The sequence below is a fragment of the Canis lupus genome, chromosome X (genome assembly GCF_011100685.1).
Source record: "Canis lupus familiaris isolate Mischka breed German Shepherd chromosome X, alternate assembly UU_Cfam_GSD_1.0, whole genome shotgun sequence".
Lineage (NCBI taxonomy): Eukaryota > Metazoa > Chordata > Mammalia > Carnivora > Canidae > Canis > Canis lupus.
Window position 1 is genome coordinate 27,105,177 of NC_049260.1, and position 16,507 is coordinate 27,121,683.

General features: G+C 38.7%; 1 protein-coding gene across 1 annotated transcript in view; it reads right to left on the reverse strand.

Moving 5' to 3' along the window:
* DMD (dystrophin) overlaps positions 1-16,507 on the reverse strand; it is a 2,084,073-nt gene that overhangs the window by 649,199 nt on the left and 1,418,367 nt on the right.

Consider the following 16,507-nt stretch of genomic DNA (forward strand, 5'->3'; position numbering starts at 1 on the left):
CAAATATTTTCTCCTAGTCTGTGACATGTCTTCTAATTCTCTTGAAAAAAAAAAAGTTCTCTTTTCATATACAAAATTAGAGCCTACAGTTGGAGAAGGAACCTCACCATTAACTAAGAATGTATTGGGAAATAGCTTCCCATCTCCCTGATAGTGACATCACCCACTGGCTCTAACTACAACTTTATCTCTTTCCAACTCATTCACTAAATGTTAGTCTGCCGAAATGGCATTATGATGGCCTTTTTCTATTGGTCTATGATGCTTCTCTGGGAGGCCCTTCCACCTTTGTAGAAGTGTGCTCAGGGTTTTAAGGTTCAAAGCAGGCTCCACTGTGATATTTAACACTGTCCTCCCTTGAACTGTGAGCAATAATTCAATTTCAGATAATACAGAAATAATTACCTCTATTTAGGTATACCTAAGGGTGTCTCAATAATTAAATATATGGAACTTAACGTTTATAAGAATAAAAACATCTGATATCTAGTATCCCTTGTTTTTGTATTTATTTTTCACTGCTAAGATGAGAAAATGTTCTCTAAAGGGAGGACAACATATTTTAGGCTTAATTCTATTTATATAGGTATTATTAAATGCTTTTCAAATGACAGCAGGACACTCTTTAATAGTTAAACCAAGTATTTCATACCCTCTCTTCATTCTTACTATAAAGGCTTTACAAGTTTGCATCCTATGGTAGGCACATGGTATTCCTGTTTTTGAATAAGCCTTTAAAACACTATTGATAAGAAATCTTTTCCCACTTGGAGTCCTCCTTTAAAGATTAGAGAAATATATTCAACAATCTATATTTCCTTTATTAGCTACTATGAGTCTATCTGCAAGTATTTATCTAAAAGAGAGATTATTAAACTACATTTCTCATGCCAAATTTGACTCACCACCTGTTTTCGTAAATAAAATTTTATTAAAACACAAGTGAACTCATCCATTTATGTACCATTGACGAATGCCTGTGCACTTCAGTAGCAGAGCTGACCTTCAGTAGCAGAGCTACAAAACCAAACATACTTACTATTTGACTCTTTACAGAAAACCAAAGTTGCCAATCCCTGACCTAAAACCTTCTCAAAGTAATTTATATCATAAACCTAATTCTTAACAAAATAGTACACTTCTACAAACTAATAACTTACTTTATAAAGTAAGAATTTTTTATTGGCCCCACCAAATTATATCTTCCAACCTTCAGAAAGCATCACCTAATTGCAACATGCTATGATTTGGTGAATAAATTCCTGTTCTCACTAGTATAGTTTGAATAACAATGCACTAGAAATAGAAAGATAAAAACTTCTGTCTTGAGTCCCTTCTTACTCAGTTTCTCCAAGTACAGAAAATAATAATCCTCACTCTTCAGGGATATTTTTTAAGATCCAAGTAGATAATATGCACTTGTAAAGAATGTTATTGTTTATGATTATTCGGATTTCAATGTTTTCTTTTCTCCATTTCTAGCCTCGCTGACTTAGTCATAACTTGTTTTAGTTCCTATTCACGTGTCAGTCTGGCCAACCTTATCATTCATTTAGTTACTGTGCCACTGCCAATTTATTCCTTGAGTGTACATGTTTAGTATGGCTTATTACTGTTCTCATATTTTCTGCCCACTCATTTATTTCAATCCACTTGCCCCCACTGCCTTTCCCACACTGGCTTTTACTATAATGCCTCAGATTTATCCACATGTGAAAAATACATACTGGTTTAGGGGCATGCTTAAGCGGGACACAGGCTAAGTAGAGGGGTCAGTGCTATCCATTTTGATGAGTTCTAACAAGGCTGTTAATTTTGCTCCCTTTTATTTTCACAGATATTTCCATATTGTCTAGTCCAGCAGCTTTGAATATTTTTTAAAAGCATATAACCCCTGGTTCAAGTGAAATAAAGATGAAACCTACCATAATAAGCAGTCATAAAAAGGTGGAGAGCAGGGGACTAGTTAAAATGGGATATGAGAGGTAAATGGAGGTCTGGGGACATATTGGAGGGGCAGCTATTGCTTTGAGGGCAGAATGGGAGGTTCCTCAGAACAGACAATGAAGCCTAGGTTCCTGGTTCATGTGCTTGGTTGGATGAAGTTCAAGTCAATATTCACTTCAATTATTTCATTCCAAAGTGAACAATAGGGCCCACTTATTCACCACAGCTAATGAACAAGGAAAATACCAGGTAATATTTTTGGAAAGCCAGGCCTGACCAAGAAGATTGTGGTGTTCCTTAAGAAGAGATCAAATGAAGCACTGCTTAACTAGATTTTAAAAAATTAATTTTGGATTGTAGCAGGGCACTGGTCCCAGAGTGCTTTGTCGTCTTTTCCATATCTACTTTTTATAATTCTGCTGTGGTACTGGTTGCTTGACCTTGTACTGACAGATACAAAACTGGGAGAATAAATAAAGCTCAATAGTTACATTGTGGGAGAAACAGGCCTATCATCTCAGTGCCTTTGTTGTTGTTGTTGTTCCCATGGCCCTACCTTCCAGGAGAAGGGGAAAAAACCAAAGAGAAAGAAAGATGGAAAAACGCTGCTCTATATTTCTTCTTACTGAAATCACTTCCATAGGTACAAGGTTAGTAGGAGAGCATCAAGGGTGCTACTATTTAAGACTGAAGTCCACACACATAGCTTTAATATAAGATGTGGATGTCATGCAAGAGAACAAAGAAGGGGGACAAAATACTACTATTGAATTGCACTTGGAAAATATATTACAAAAGTATGAGCAGTATGATAGAACTGACTCTATGGTCTATGGAGTCCACGGCATCATCTGCATTACCAAGGCCAAGTATATTTAATATGAACATTTAAAGACAGACATGGACTTGAGGAAGATACAATTTCAGAGCCATGCCATGTCCGCTTAGTACCTGGTTGTCTTTGGGATAACAACTCTCTCAAAGTATAGTAAAAAAGAAAATAATGTGGCACCTGTGTCATAAAGGCTGTAGTAAGATAAAACAGAATGATGCACAAAGAATATTTAGCAACATGGCTGGTACAGAGCAAGGCATTAATGCATGTTAGCTCTAAAGACAAATATTAGGTATGTTCGGGTCAATGCAAAAGCCAGAGGGAATAACTGAAATGAAATAGGTATTATTTTTGAAAAAAAAAAAAACTATGATATGCCTAGATATTACCAGAACAGAAGCCAACTGTGAGGCCTTTGAGACCCTCTAACAGAGTTCAACATGAAGTGACAATGTTGTTTTGCCTGATTTACATCAAACCTTTGTTGTTAAAATAGATTTCCCCAATATGCTCAATATGAAGCGTTTATTCACTCAGATAATAGATACAAATCCATGCATTCAAATGTTCCTCAGAGTCAGAGATCAAGATGGAAATCCCCGGAATCATAGAGATTTATGTCTATAAACTTGCTTATTACATTCTCATTCAAGGAGGTTGGAAGGGATAGTGTCAGCTTTTTAACCAGAATCTTTTCATTACTTCTCCCTGTTGGGGTTGCTGCACGTGCTGTGAGTGACCTCCAGAGATCCTCAAGCTGTATGCAGAGAGCAAATTGAATCTGAAAGCTTTATTAGACAAGTTTGTCTTTCAGCTGGTGGGAATGGATGTCAGCCGTATTGGAAAAAAATAAAATTTCTTGTGAAACTAGGTCCTGACCTTGAAAAAAATCTCATCCAAAGCACACAATTCAATTCTGAGTTACGTCCTTATTTGTTAAACACAGAGTGAGGGTTCAAATGAAAAAGGCACATTTTACCTTAAACAAATAAGAATCAGTAGGAAAAATAATAGGGCTTCTCTTTTGATTTTGCTGGACTTAGTAATAAGCAAAAAAGCTTATCACCAAATCATAGAGTCAAAAAATATTAATATGGAGGAAACAACTTTTTAAATGCATTTTAAGAAGTAAAACTACCTCCTCCATTTATAATCCACAGTAAACATTATATAAAGTTTATTTATATCTTTTATCCATAAATTTCTTCAAAAATAAGGATAATCCTGAGAAGTTGAAGTGACATCAAAGACTAATTTGTATTATTTAGTTCCTGCTTTTTTAGTGTTGTAGAACAATGATTTTTTTGAAGTTATGATAATTATCTCAGAAGCAAGAATTGGAGGTATTATAATTTTGACTTTTTGTTTTTCTAGCATAGGTCCATATTACAGTTTAGGCACTGGTGTAGTTAGTGCCAATAGCAATTTTGCTTAAATATTGGGACAGGTAGATTGAATGTTTAATGATGTCATCATGGATTGGTAAGCACTGTGGAAAATGAGAATAAAAAGTATTTAAAAAAAAAAACCTGCATTCGAGATGAGAGGGGGAATAAAGTGTATAAATTTTAAGGGGAAGACAGCATGTTAGACCATTAAGTACAGGTTCTCAATTTGGATATGAAGACACTGTCAAGAAACAGAGTTAAGGAATAAGATGGGGGTTAGACTTAGCCTGCAAGATTTGCATCAGAGCCATGGCATATCCCCATTTGATCAATACTGTAGTCTTAAAAAAAACAGGATTTACCACTAAGAATATGAGGATAAACATATCTGTCAGTTGCATCTAAACAGAAAACAGAAGTTGTGATATATAAGAATACGGAAGGGCACTAGAATCAGACTCAGCAGATGAGGGTTTGAGTCTGATTGTGCCACAAACCAGTTGGACAAGCATATAATCACTTAATTTCTCTGGTATTACAATTACATGGAAGGTTGACTTATTTGATACAACTCCAAAATAAATGTACTATTTATTCATCTGGTCAAAATATATTGGCTGACCATGTATTACATGCTAGTCACTGAATAAAAAGTCACCTACACAAGAGGTATATACTGATGAATAAGATATAAAATAGTATCCTCCTGGAACTTAGTCTATTAGGAAATGAAAAATAATCACATCAATAATTTAGAAATTAAAATAGTGGTAGGGCTATGAAAGAGAAAAAAATATATTTTCAGACTGGATAATAGGAGGCTCAAGGGAAGAGTTCTGCAGAATAAAAGGTGCAACTGGGATCAAAAGAATGGGTAAGAGGAGAGATCATCCAGGTAAGAGAGTAGTAGTAGGTGTGGAAACCCTGAGCCAAAATGTGTCAGATGATACATCAGGAAGAAGCAGACATGCTAAAGGAACTTAAAAAAGTAAGAGAGGCTAGGCTTTGAAGAGAAGGTGGGGACAGTGGAGCAAAAAGAGTAAGCAGGGAGCCATTAAGTAAGACCTTGTGGGACATGTTAATGATCTGGGGATTTATTCTAAAAGCAATGGGACACCATTCAAGGATTATAATAAAATAAGGTTTACATTTTGCAGTAGCATTTTTTGTGAAGCAGGTTTATATGGGGAAAGAACTAAAGAGAGGTAAATGACATCACTTAGGAGGCACGTATCCAGGCAAACTTTGATGATGGCAGAAGGGATGGAGATGGCCAACATAATTTGGAAGATATTTAAGTAACATCAGTAGGACTTGGTGGTCAATTGGATAAGAAAACTGAAGGAGAAAGAGGTATCCATTTATGATCGCATATTGGTGCTGGCATGAGTGGATGGTGTTGCTGTTTCCTGAGATAGGGGATACAAGAGAAGAAGATGGGAGAATAAATTCACTAGCTCGGTTTTGGACATGGTAGTAGATTTGAAAAGTCTGACAGATAAGTAAGTTCAGATATCGAGTGAGATGTTGGATATATAAGGTTCTCTTGAATCCCCAAGTCAGTACTGCCTCCCTCTACCACTCCATCCAAGTTTGCTAAATCCAAGATTGGTTCTCAGGCATTATCTTACTAGACTTACAGGCAACATGTGACATGGTTTATCCAATCTTTCTCCTTAATTCACTTCCTTCACTTGGCGTCCAGGTTTCTGTCATAATTTTCCTCTTTTTTTAAAAGATTTTATTTATTTATTCATGACAGAGAGAGAGAGAGAGAGAGAGAGAGAGAGAGAGATACACAGGCAGAGGGAGAAAGAAGCAGGCTTCACGCAGGGAGCCCGACACGGAACTCGATCCCAGGTCTCCAGGACCACACCCCAGGCAGAAGGCAGTGCTAAACCACTGGACCACCGGGGCTGCCCCTGATTTTCCTCTTACTTCAATGACTACTCATTACTGCATCCCCAATCTCTTACCATTGGGATCCTCCATGGCTGTCTTTGCATATCTTCTCTCTTCTGTATGCATTCACCCCACTAGCACAACCTCATGGCTCAGCTATATGCTAAAAATTGTGTATTTACATCTCTAGACTGGATCTTCCTCCAGCACATAATATCTTTCTAACCTATTCTACATCTCTAATTCGATAACTAGTGGGCATATGTAACTTAATTTGTACAAAGCAGAGTTTGTTTTTTTCCCCCTTATGTTACCTTCCACCACTCTGTACCTCCTACCATCTTCCCTAACTCAGTAAATGACAACACTGTTCTCACAATTTTCTCAGGCCATAAACCTCATCACATTTTCTCATTTCCTTTATCAATTCTGTCAACCAAGCCTGTTGGCTCTAGCTTGTAGACACATTCAGAACCTGTCCACCTCTCATCATTTCCACTGCCCTTACTCTGGACAAAATTGTCACAGTTTCTCACCTAAATTATTCTATTAGTCTCCTAATAGGTCTCTCTTGCTTCTCCCCTATGCCTATCCTTATAGTTTACTCTTTTTAAAAAATATATTTTATTTATTTGTTCATGAGAGACACACAGAGAGAGGCAGAGACACAGGCAGAGGGAAAAGCAGGCCCCCTGTGGAGAGTCCGAAAAGGGACACTTGATCCTGGATCCCAGGAATACTCCCTGAACCAAAGGCAGATGCTCAACCACTGAGCCACCCAGGCATCCTCTTATAGTTTATTCTTAACACATCCAGAAAATTTTTGCCCAAACTCATGTCAGATGATCTCATTGGTGGGCTCAGAAGCTTCTATTGGCTTTTTGTCTTACACAAAGTAAAAGTCAAAGTCATCCCAAGGGCCTTCAAAGCTCTCCTGATCTAATCTTATCTCATAACTACTATCCTCTTCACTCACTATGCTCCAGCCACACTGATTGTTCTTTCCAGTATTAGCCATACTTCCGTCTGATGGCATTTGTTAGAACATCATCCATGGAATGCTGCAGCCTAGAATATTCTTCCCCCAGAAATCCACATGGCTCACATTCTGACTGTTGTTTGAAAGTGTTCAAGCCTTCATCTAAATTGCACCTTTTCGGTGAAGGTGTATCTATTAGCCCCACCTTCGTACTCCATACTCACACTCCTTACACTCTTCCCTGCTGTCTTTTCCATTGCAGCTATCATTTCGGAACATGTGAACATATTGGATCCATTTTCTTTATTTTCTATCCCCACAGAAACATTAGCTCCATGAGGCTACATATACTTATTTTTCCACTGCTGTATTTCTGAATTAGTGTGCAAACAAGAACTCAAAAAGAGAGGTGTAAATTTAAATTGAGAAAGTGAGAAACTGGGTGCTTGGGTGGCTCAGTTGGTTAAGCGTCTGCCATCGGCTCAAGTCATCATTATCACAGGGTCCTGGGATGGAGCCCCACGTCAGATCCTTGTTCAGCAGGGAGTCTGCTTCTCCCTCTGCCCTTCCCCTCTGCTCATGCTCTCTCTATCTCAAATAAACACATTAAAAAAAAAGAATGTGAGAAACTTAAACGTATAGTTGGTAAGTGAAACCATGCAAGTAAATGAGATTATCCAAGAGATTAAAGAATGTAAAAAAGCAAGCCTGCATTACTTTAAACATTTAAAAGCCACATAGAGAAGGTTAAGCCAGCCAAGAACTGCAAAAGAATACCCAGGGAGGTAAGAGGAAACACAAAGTGGTGCTATATATGTGAAAGGATAGAAGAAATATTTCGAAACAGGAGTGGCCAATGGCATTAAATGTTGCTCAGAGTTTAAACAAGATGAGGACTGAAACAGCATTTTAATATAGAGGTCATTTCTGGCCTTAGGGCATTTTCAGTGGTCTTTTGGAATGATACAGCAAGACTGCATTGAGAAGAAGAAATAGATTCACAAATGGAGAAGACTCTTTCTAGAACAGTGGCTGCGAGGGGGGAGAGATTTGTGAGTATCGGGAGAAAAATGTGTGTTTGAGGTAGAATAGTTCTAGGAAAGCATGATCATGTACAAATGTGGCTGATGAAATCATGTGAGTCAGTTTAAAGATACTTTACATTGTAAGGGAAGCCTTTCTGGATGTTCCAGTATAAAAGGACATGACTAGCTAAGGTAAAATAGAAAAATACCAGGCACTCAACTAGTTGTCAGATTTATTATAAGCTAGTAGTACATTACAGCAAGCAGAATGATATCATCATATAAAGGTTGGAAAGGGGTATGGAGACTTGGTGATTTGACTGAGTCATGAGCAGACCAGTAATTATGGAACAGAGTCCAATTCTGAAGCCTACAACAGAAAAACAATATGGAAACACAGTTGGGGGAACAGAAGGGGGGGCACAGAGATGTTTAGGCATTTGAGAAACAGCTTTTTTTTTGTTGACATGCCATGGGCACTCACCTGATTTATGCAAAAAATGCATAGTTTGAGAGGAGATTAAGTAACAGACTGTGAAAAATGTCTAATAAAGTGAGCAGAAGTGTTCTTTTCCTACTCAAAACATGACTTAGGGGCAGCCCGGGTGGCTCAGAGGTTTAGCGCCTGCCTTCAGCCCAGGGTGTGATCCTGGAGAACAGGGATCAAGTCCCACGTCAGGCTCCCTGCATGGAGCCTGCTTCTCCCTCTGCCCATGTCTCTGCCTCTCTCTCTCTCTCTCTCTCTCTCTCTCTCTCTCTGTGCCTCTCATGAATAAATAAATTTAAAAAAATGATTTAGACGGTAACTGGAGCTTGGGTTAAGCAGTTGAAAGACTGTCTTGAGTATAACAGCAGTGGTGGAACTCCACCTACTCTTGATTTTTTAAGAAGAGAGTAGGCAGTTAACCTTAAGATTGCTTCTAAGAGAGAGAGAGAGCTTTTCCTGAAGATAGTGGAGGAGAATGAATGACCTCTCAAAGACCTTTCAGATCACAATCTTAGAATCTACAATTTCAGTGCAAACTGCTACAATTTCCTTTGGGAATCCTCTTTCTTTGAGGGAAAAGTTATATTCAATTTCAAATTGATTCAGAAAAATTTTAGAAAATATTAGGAATACATGGAGAAGTCTTACTTTTGTGGGCTGTGGGATACCTGTTCTCATGAATATGTTTAAATCGTTTTAATTTCCACCTGATAATAGCTTGAGAAGAAATTCAAGAATACCATGCATTTTGTAGTGACTTCCAGCAAAGGTCCTTTTATGAAAGGAGTTAAATAATATAAGAAGACTAAAGTAGTTTTACTGAAATGAACCCTTTATTTCCATTAAAACACAAGATATGTGTGTAAATGAAAAATCTCTTACGATCAGGATACTTTATTCAACCGCTGATGTTATTCTCCTCCTCCTCCTCCTCCAACACACACACACACACACACACACACACACATACGCTGAAACTTCCAGGAATGCTTCCAACAAGCATTAGAAGTGATGGATTAGAACTCCTCTTCCTTTGCCAGTTTAGACCTCAGAGCTTGGCCCCAACCAGAGATGGTAACCAAGCAATAAAACTGCCAAAAGGTTAAGGGAGGGAGAAGAAAGGGAACTTCATCGTCACAAAATAGATAATTAACATCTAAATACTCTAGTTTTTACTCTCCATCACTGTCCTGCATATTAACACCACTGCTCTATCCACCCTAACTAGGGAACTTTATTGAAGAACCTGGCTTGGGACCAGGGACTCCCACTTGCCTACATTAGAGAGACTTCCTTCAGATCAATGTGAGCAACACTAGGGCCTTCCCACCAGGGTTTCCTGCTGTCACTTCCCTTTGCAGAGCGTGACACTTTTCATTATATTTCAAGTACCCTCAACTCACCTGCATCTCACTGATGCATACAAATATGATTTAATTCATTCATTAGTTAATTTATTGCTGCCAAGAGTTGCAGGGCCTCTGTAGTTGCTCAGAGATTTGAAGTATCTTGGGGGAGGGTCAAAAATTCATTTCTTATACTGTTCTTATGATTGGTTAGGGGATTTCACATTTTTTGGTACAAAATCTTATTCCTCATGTATTTGATTTTGAGAAAGTTTTTAAGATTTAAAGGTTTTAATTTTAAAGCTGATAATGGTATATATGTGTCTAGGTGTTTTCAGTAGGGTAATCATCAGTTAATGAGGCAGAGAAAGCCTTGGATCCATTGGAACTGATGTGACTTACCCTAAAGGTACAGAGAAAGCAGAGTCAACAGTGTGGACTTGGGAATCAGGAAAGGATATGGGTAGCACTCCTCCTTGTGTGTTTTGTATTTGTTTGTTTGCTTTTTGTTTGTTTGTTTGTTTGTTTTTTTGTTTTAAGTAAACTCTACCCTCAGGGTGGGGTTTGAACTCATGACCCTGAGACCAAAAGTCACATACTTTACTTTAGCCAGCCAGGCACCCCTCCTCCTTATATTTTTCAGAATGGTGGGGACCCAAAAGGGGTATAAGAATGTGAGAGTTGACAGTTTCCTTCCTTCTTTCAGTCATGATCATTGCAGATAAATAAATAGCATTTTCACAATAAATTATTCTATCGCAATTTAAAATAAACAAATAAATAGCTGAATGCTGACATTATATTTAGGCTCCAATTAACTTCACACTTCTATCAAACTGCCTAGATATTCAAAGTATTATTGAGATAGCTTTGGAATGCTTTAATTCAACTCTAGAGAGACAAGTGAAGTTCAAATAATAAGTGTATAAATAACCTTCTATGTGAGTATTTGATATTTAAATATAGCCTTCAAAAATCTGAATGAAGATAAATGAATCACTGTTTGAGATATGGTGTTCTGATTAATAGCATCAGCTTTGGAACCACAGAGACCTAACTTGAATACCCATTCTAACACTTACTAGCTTTATAGCTTTGGACAAATTATTTAATCTTTCTGCCCCTTGATTTTCTCACCTGCAAATGGAAATCACAACACAACTCATTCAAAAGGAATAACAATGGCACTAATTCTAAGACCTGTTGTATTAATTTAGTTTCTCCTGGAGCAGACCAGCAGACCTTAAGATGGGGATCTGAATACCAGTGGTTTAACTGGCAGATGATACCAGAAAGCTGTGCTGGAAGAGTAAAGAAATGAATAATGGGAAGAAAGTCTATACAAGGCATGCTAATAAATAGGTTATCACTGTGGGCAACTGTTGCTCAACTCGCTGGAGGCCTGTGGTTTGGAACATGCTCCAGAGCTGACCTACCCAAGAAGTGGAGATATTTATCCATCACCTCCTGTTCATGAATGGCTGAATGCTGTTTCAGGGATGCTTTCTCCCCAGCCCTTCTAACCTGCTCTGCAAGTGGGTGAGCTTCTTCTGTGGAGTGCCTGGGCAGAGTCGCAGGTACTTGAATTTAGAGGCCCCAGGGCTTACAGGAAGGACTAGTCCTGTGGGGATATGAGCAAGCTATACATTTGACCCACTTGCCCCTTTTGGGTTTCTGTAAATAAAGTGTTAGTGGACCACAGTCACACCTGTTTATTTATGTATCTTCTATGGTATAGCTGCTTTTTAAAAAAGATTTTATTTATTTATTCTTGAGAGACACACACACACATAGACGCAGAGACACAGGCAGAGGGAGAAGCAGGCTCCATGTAGGGAGCCCGATGCAGGACTCGATCCCAGGACTCTGAAATCACGCCCTCAGCCAAAGGCAGACACTCAACCACTGAGCCACCCAGGCATCCCAGTATAGCTGCTTTTAATATATAATGACAAAGTTTATTGCATGACCCACAAAGCTGGAAACATTTACTACCTGGTTCTTTACAAAAAGTTGGTAGCACAATTGAGATTAGAATTTAGGCTTCTTGACCTCTAATGCAGCACTTTCGTAATTACATTTGAGACTTGCTCTCTCCAAAATTAATTACGGGAAGGGATGGTTTTACCAGTGTTTAATCAACTAGAAACCTCTATTAACGGGCACTTCTATGTGTCTATATATATACAATGGTCATTCATTTCATAGTTATTACCCTGGGACATTTGAAGAACTCCAATATCCTGATTTGGAGTCTTGTATGTTCTATATGCAATTTATTTCGAAACTGCTAAATCGGGTATTGTAGAACACAAACGTTCCCAGACCTAGCAGCTTGTGGATAAGAAAGGATTCACACTGACATTTACAACCAGATTTGCTGGCTCTTTGCCTCCATCTGCCATGCAGTCCTTCAGTCCCATGCGAAGTCCTGTCTACCTAAATGTTTCTGAGAATCTCTTGGGGAGCTCTGTATAAGCGTGGCTATTCTCCCCCTGGATTTTTGAGCTCCTCTGCTAGGCCTGGACCACCTGGGCTTAGTGAGTTGCCCATCTTCTTGAATTTTGAAGCTACAGTTTTTGGGGGTGGGCAGAGAAGCAGTGGTGGATGCCATTCAGGCCCACAGTCCCATGGTAGTAGTTCTTAAAGTCCCAACACCAGTAGCATTAGCACCACCTGGGGACTTCTGACAGATGCAAATTCTCAGGTGTCATCCCAGATCTACTGATTCAGTAATGCTGGAGTTGAAGCTTAACAATGTGTGCTTTAATGAGAAATGGGTGATTTTCATAAAGGTAAAGCTCGAGAACTGCTGGCATAGGACAATGGATGCAGACCAATGCTTTTATCTCTGCTTTCCCCCTCTTTCCCAGCATAATTTGTGTGAAATGATGGCCACAATAAAGTCTCCCATCCGTGCAGACAGCCCCTTTGCAATGACACTGAAATTTTTTTTGGAAAGAGTGGTGTATCTCTCCATTCTCTAAATCTGGGCTGGCCTTACAACTTGCTCTTCCAATAGAATGGGCCAGAAGTGACATTTGTATGAATTCCAAAGTCTAGGCCTCAAGAAATTTTGTGGCTCCCACTCTTACCCTCTTGAAACACTGTCCTGAGGATACCACATAATGAAAGCCTGGTCCAGCCTACTGGAGGAGGAAAGGCCTTGTGAAGAACCAAGGTTCTCCAGCCAACAGCGGCCCAGCAGACATTTAAACAAAGATTTTATTATTATTATTATTTAAGAGCGAGAAAGAGCAACCACAAGTGGTAGAAGGGGCAGAAGGAAAGGGAGAAGCAGACTCCCCGCTGAGCAGGGAGCCCAACGCAGGGCTCCATCCCAGGACCCAGACAGAGATCATGACCTGAGTTGAAGGCAGATTCTTAACAGACTGAGTCACCCAGGGGTCCCCAGCTATCAGATATTTGAATGAGTCGATTTTAGACCATCTAGCTCCTGTTGAGGTGCCAGAGAACTGCATGCACACGAATGACCTCTAGCAAGACCTTCAGAATAACTATCCAGCTCATCACAGCCCAAACTGCAGACCCACAGAATCATGAGCAGGTAAATACCTCTTATACTAGGCCATTATATTTGTGGCATTTTTATGTAGAGATAGGTAACTGATACAGTCAGGTATCCAAGCAACAGTGACTATAAAAAAAGTTTTTTCCAGCATGCCTATTTATCTTGTAAATTGAAACAATTTATATGGCTCAGGCAGGACCACCTTATCATATTATATAATTTAAGTAGGCAGCCATAAGGGAGCTTAGTTTAGTATTTTTTTAAAAAGCCCTTGGGGCCTCAGTTTCCACACATATAAAAGATATTCAGCTAGATGAAAATTTCAATGATTATTCGAGGTTCAGAGTTCTATAGTTCAAAGAACTTCAAACAGAATAAATTGATTTCTTCTACTCCTTAAGTAGAAAAAACACAGAAACATATCACAATTTTATTCTTCATACATCCAAGATTGAGTTAAATAACATTAACTACTGGCTAGTTGCTTCCACATCTAGAATTTCCATTAGCTTCTTGGACAGAGAGATGGTGCAAGGCACAGCAACAAAACAAAACAAAACAAAACAAAACAAAACACAGGCTTTGGAGCCTGACATACTTGGATTGGAATCCTGGCTCTGTTTCTTCCCAGCTGTGTGATCTTAATCTAGCTATTTTCCTCTCTAAGTCTTGAGATACTCACCTTATAAGAATCGCACATATATGTATTTTGCAATTATTTTGAGGATGAAGACTTATATGGAAAAGTGAGTAGCACAACAGTAGGAGTGTAATAGAGAAAACTTGCTATGATGAGTGAAAAAATATATTGTATTACAACACAGTCCCTGAGATAATAATATATATGAAGCATATTGCAAATTAGATTCTCCTTTTAAAAAAATATATATATAATATGTATTCCCCATTAACTTTCTGAAAGTCAGGAATATAAACAATTCTTAATTCTGATGTCTAAACCACTACATTAAAGAAAGAAGAATGTTTTATTTGAATCAAAGTGGTTCTGGATCTACCAGCCTCCCTATGGATTCTTTCCATTCAACATTTGTGGCAGTTCACAGTTTTTGCTTTATGCTCAGCTTTGTGTCAATTGGCTATAGGGGATGAAAAGCCCCTGCTTTCGAGAAAATTCTCTCCCTCAGTTCTTCTCCAGCTCTGATCCCAACTCCATCAGCTGTCATCAGTGGCTTAGAGCCTGAGGACATTCCCAGACTCCCCCTACAAGCAGCAACAGCAAAGGGTGGAGGGAGGAGGGAAGGTAGGATTCTCAGGTGGGAGAGAAGCAGGTAGGGCAGGAGTTGGAAAAGATGCTCTCTCCCACTGCTTCGGCCACGTGTCCCCTTGCCCTTTGCTCTGGTATCACTGGTCTTTTCGATATTCCTCCATCTTGCTTCACTTCCAGGGTTTTGCTCTGGCTCTTTTCTCTGTGCCTACTAGAATAGTTTCCCTCAGATAAATGCATGGCTCCAGTCCTCATTTTTGTCAGCTTTCTGATGTTCTCAAATGTTCTCTTAGGAGAAAAGCTTTCCTGACCAAACGACAGACAATTGTGTCTTCATTTCCACTCCCTTTCTCTCTTACCCTGGTCTCTTGTTCCCTTTAACTGCATTTTTCAGACTTCACTGTGTGCACTGAATCACCTGGGGATCCTATTAAAATGCAGATTCTGATTCACTGGGTCTGGGGTAGGGCCCTAGACTCTGCATTTCTCACAAGTGCCTACTTGACACCAATCTGTGTCTGGAGCACTTGACAGTATTGAGATGATATCTATTTTCTTCTTTACCAGCTCATTATTTTTCGCTTCCAATCAGAGTACATGTATCAGGAATGGAGAGACTACCTTATTTGATTTAATATCCTTAGCACCTAGTATGATGCCCAGTACATAAAAATTACTCAATAAATACTTATTGAGTGAACAAATTACCTATGTTGTTGGAAATCCAACCTGGAATTTGGAATGCATTTTCCATTACAAATGTTACTGTTACATTTAGGTACTTTATAGGTTAAATAGATTTCTGTGCCCTCACTTTACAAGCTTCCTACCATGTGTAAAGTGGCTTAAGTAGCAAGCATAAAGCCATAATTATGTTCAGGGTTCAACAAATTTATAAACAAATCATTGGAGCCCAATCTTTTTGCAGAGTTACAGAGAGAGGCTGAACATACTAGAGAAAGCTAGAGAGCAAATACCAATAAATGATTATATAGAAGGCAACTATTGCATATGTGCTGAGGGAACCAAAAGTTATAGGTCATAAAAAGAAATAAACCTGATATAATTACTTGAATATAAACCCTGGTATAGCAATTTTAGTGTCCCACATTGACAAAAACAAAACAAAACATAACAAAACAAGAATGCTTGCACATCTTTTTCAAGTTTCCAATGTCATTAAATGTAAATCTGACGAGTGCTCAGAAACCCCAGGGGGCACATGTCCCTAGATTCTGTGACCTCTTTTAACCCAAATGCTATTGAATTAATACGTGCTACCCTGGTTGTGGTATTTCCAGTGTGGCATATTTCTACTTGATGGAAAATAAAAATCTACTTGAAGAACCAGTCACAATGCTTTAATACTTCAATCATTTGATCTGAAAAATAGACAAGGCAAAAAACAAATGACCCCTCCTGCCTCCCGTGATGTTTTTAGTTCTGCCTAATAATAGAACCAGTACAGCAAAGTTTTCTGGCTGCTTTCCCCCTGAGATCCAAAACCAGCATTAATGTGGCCATGAGATTTTATGCATACTTTCCATTAACAAATGAGTAAAAAGTGAAAGAAAATAAACTGTAAACATTCAGGAAAAACAAAAGTCAAACCTAGGGCTAAATGAAGAAACATTCCTTTACAAATCTGCTCATGGTAGTCATGGTCTAGTTTTCTTTTTCCTGAACCAAACATGGAAGAGCTCTTAAAATTGTTTTGTAGAGGGACAGAAGGGGGTGCCAGGAGGACTGTGTGCATTTCTGTGGTTTCAGTGATTTTTATCGGTGTATTTGAAGACTACTTTCCAAATGATAGATGATTCATTGAGACAGAATGCTCATGT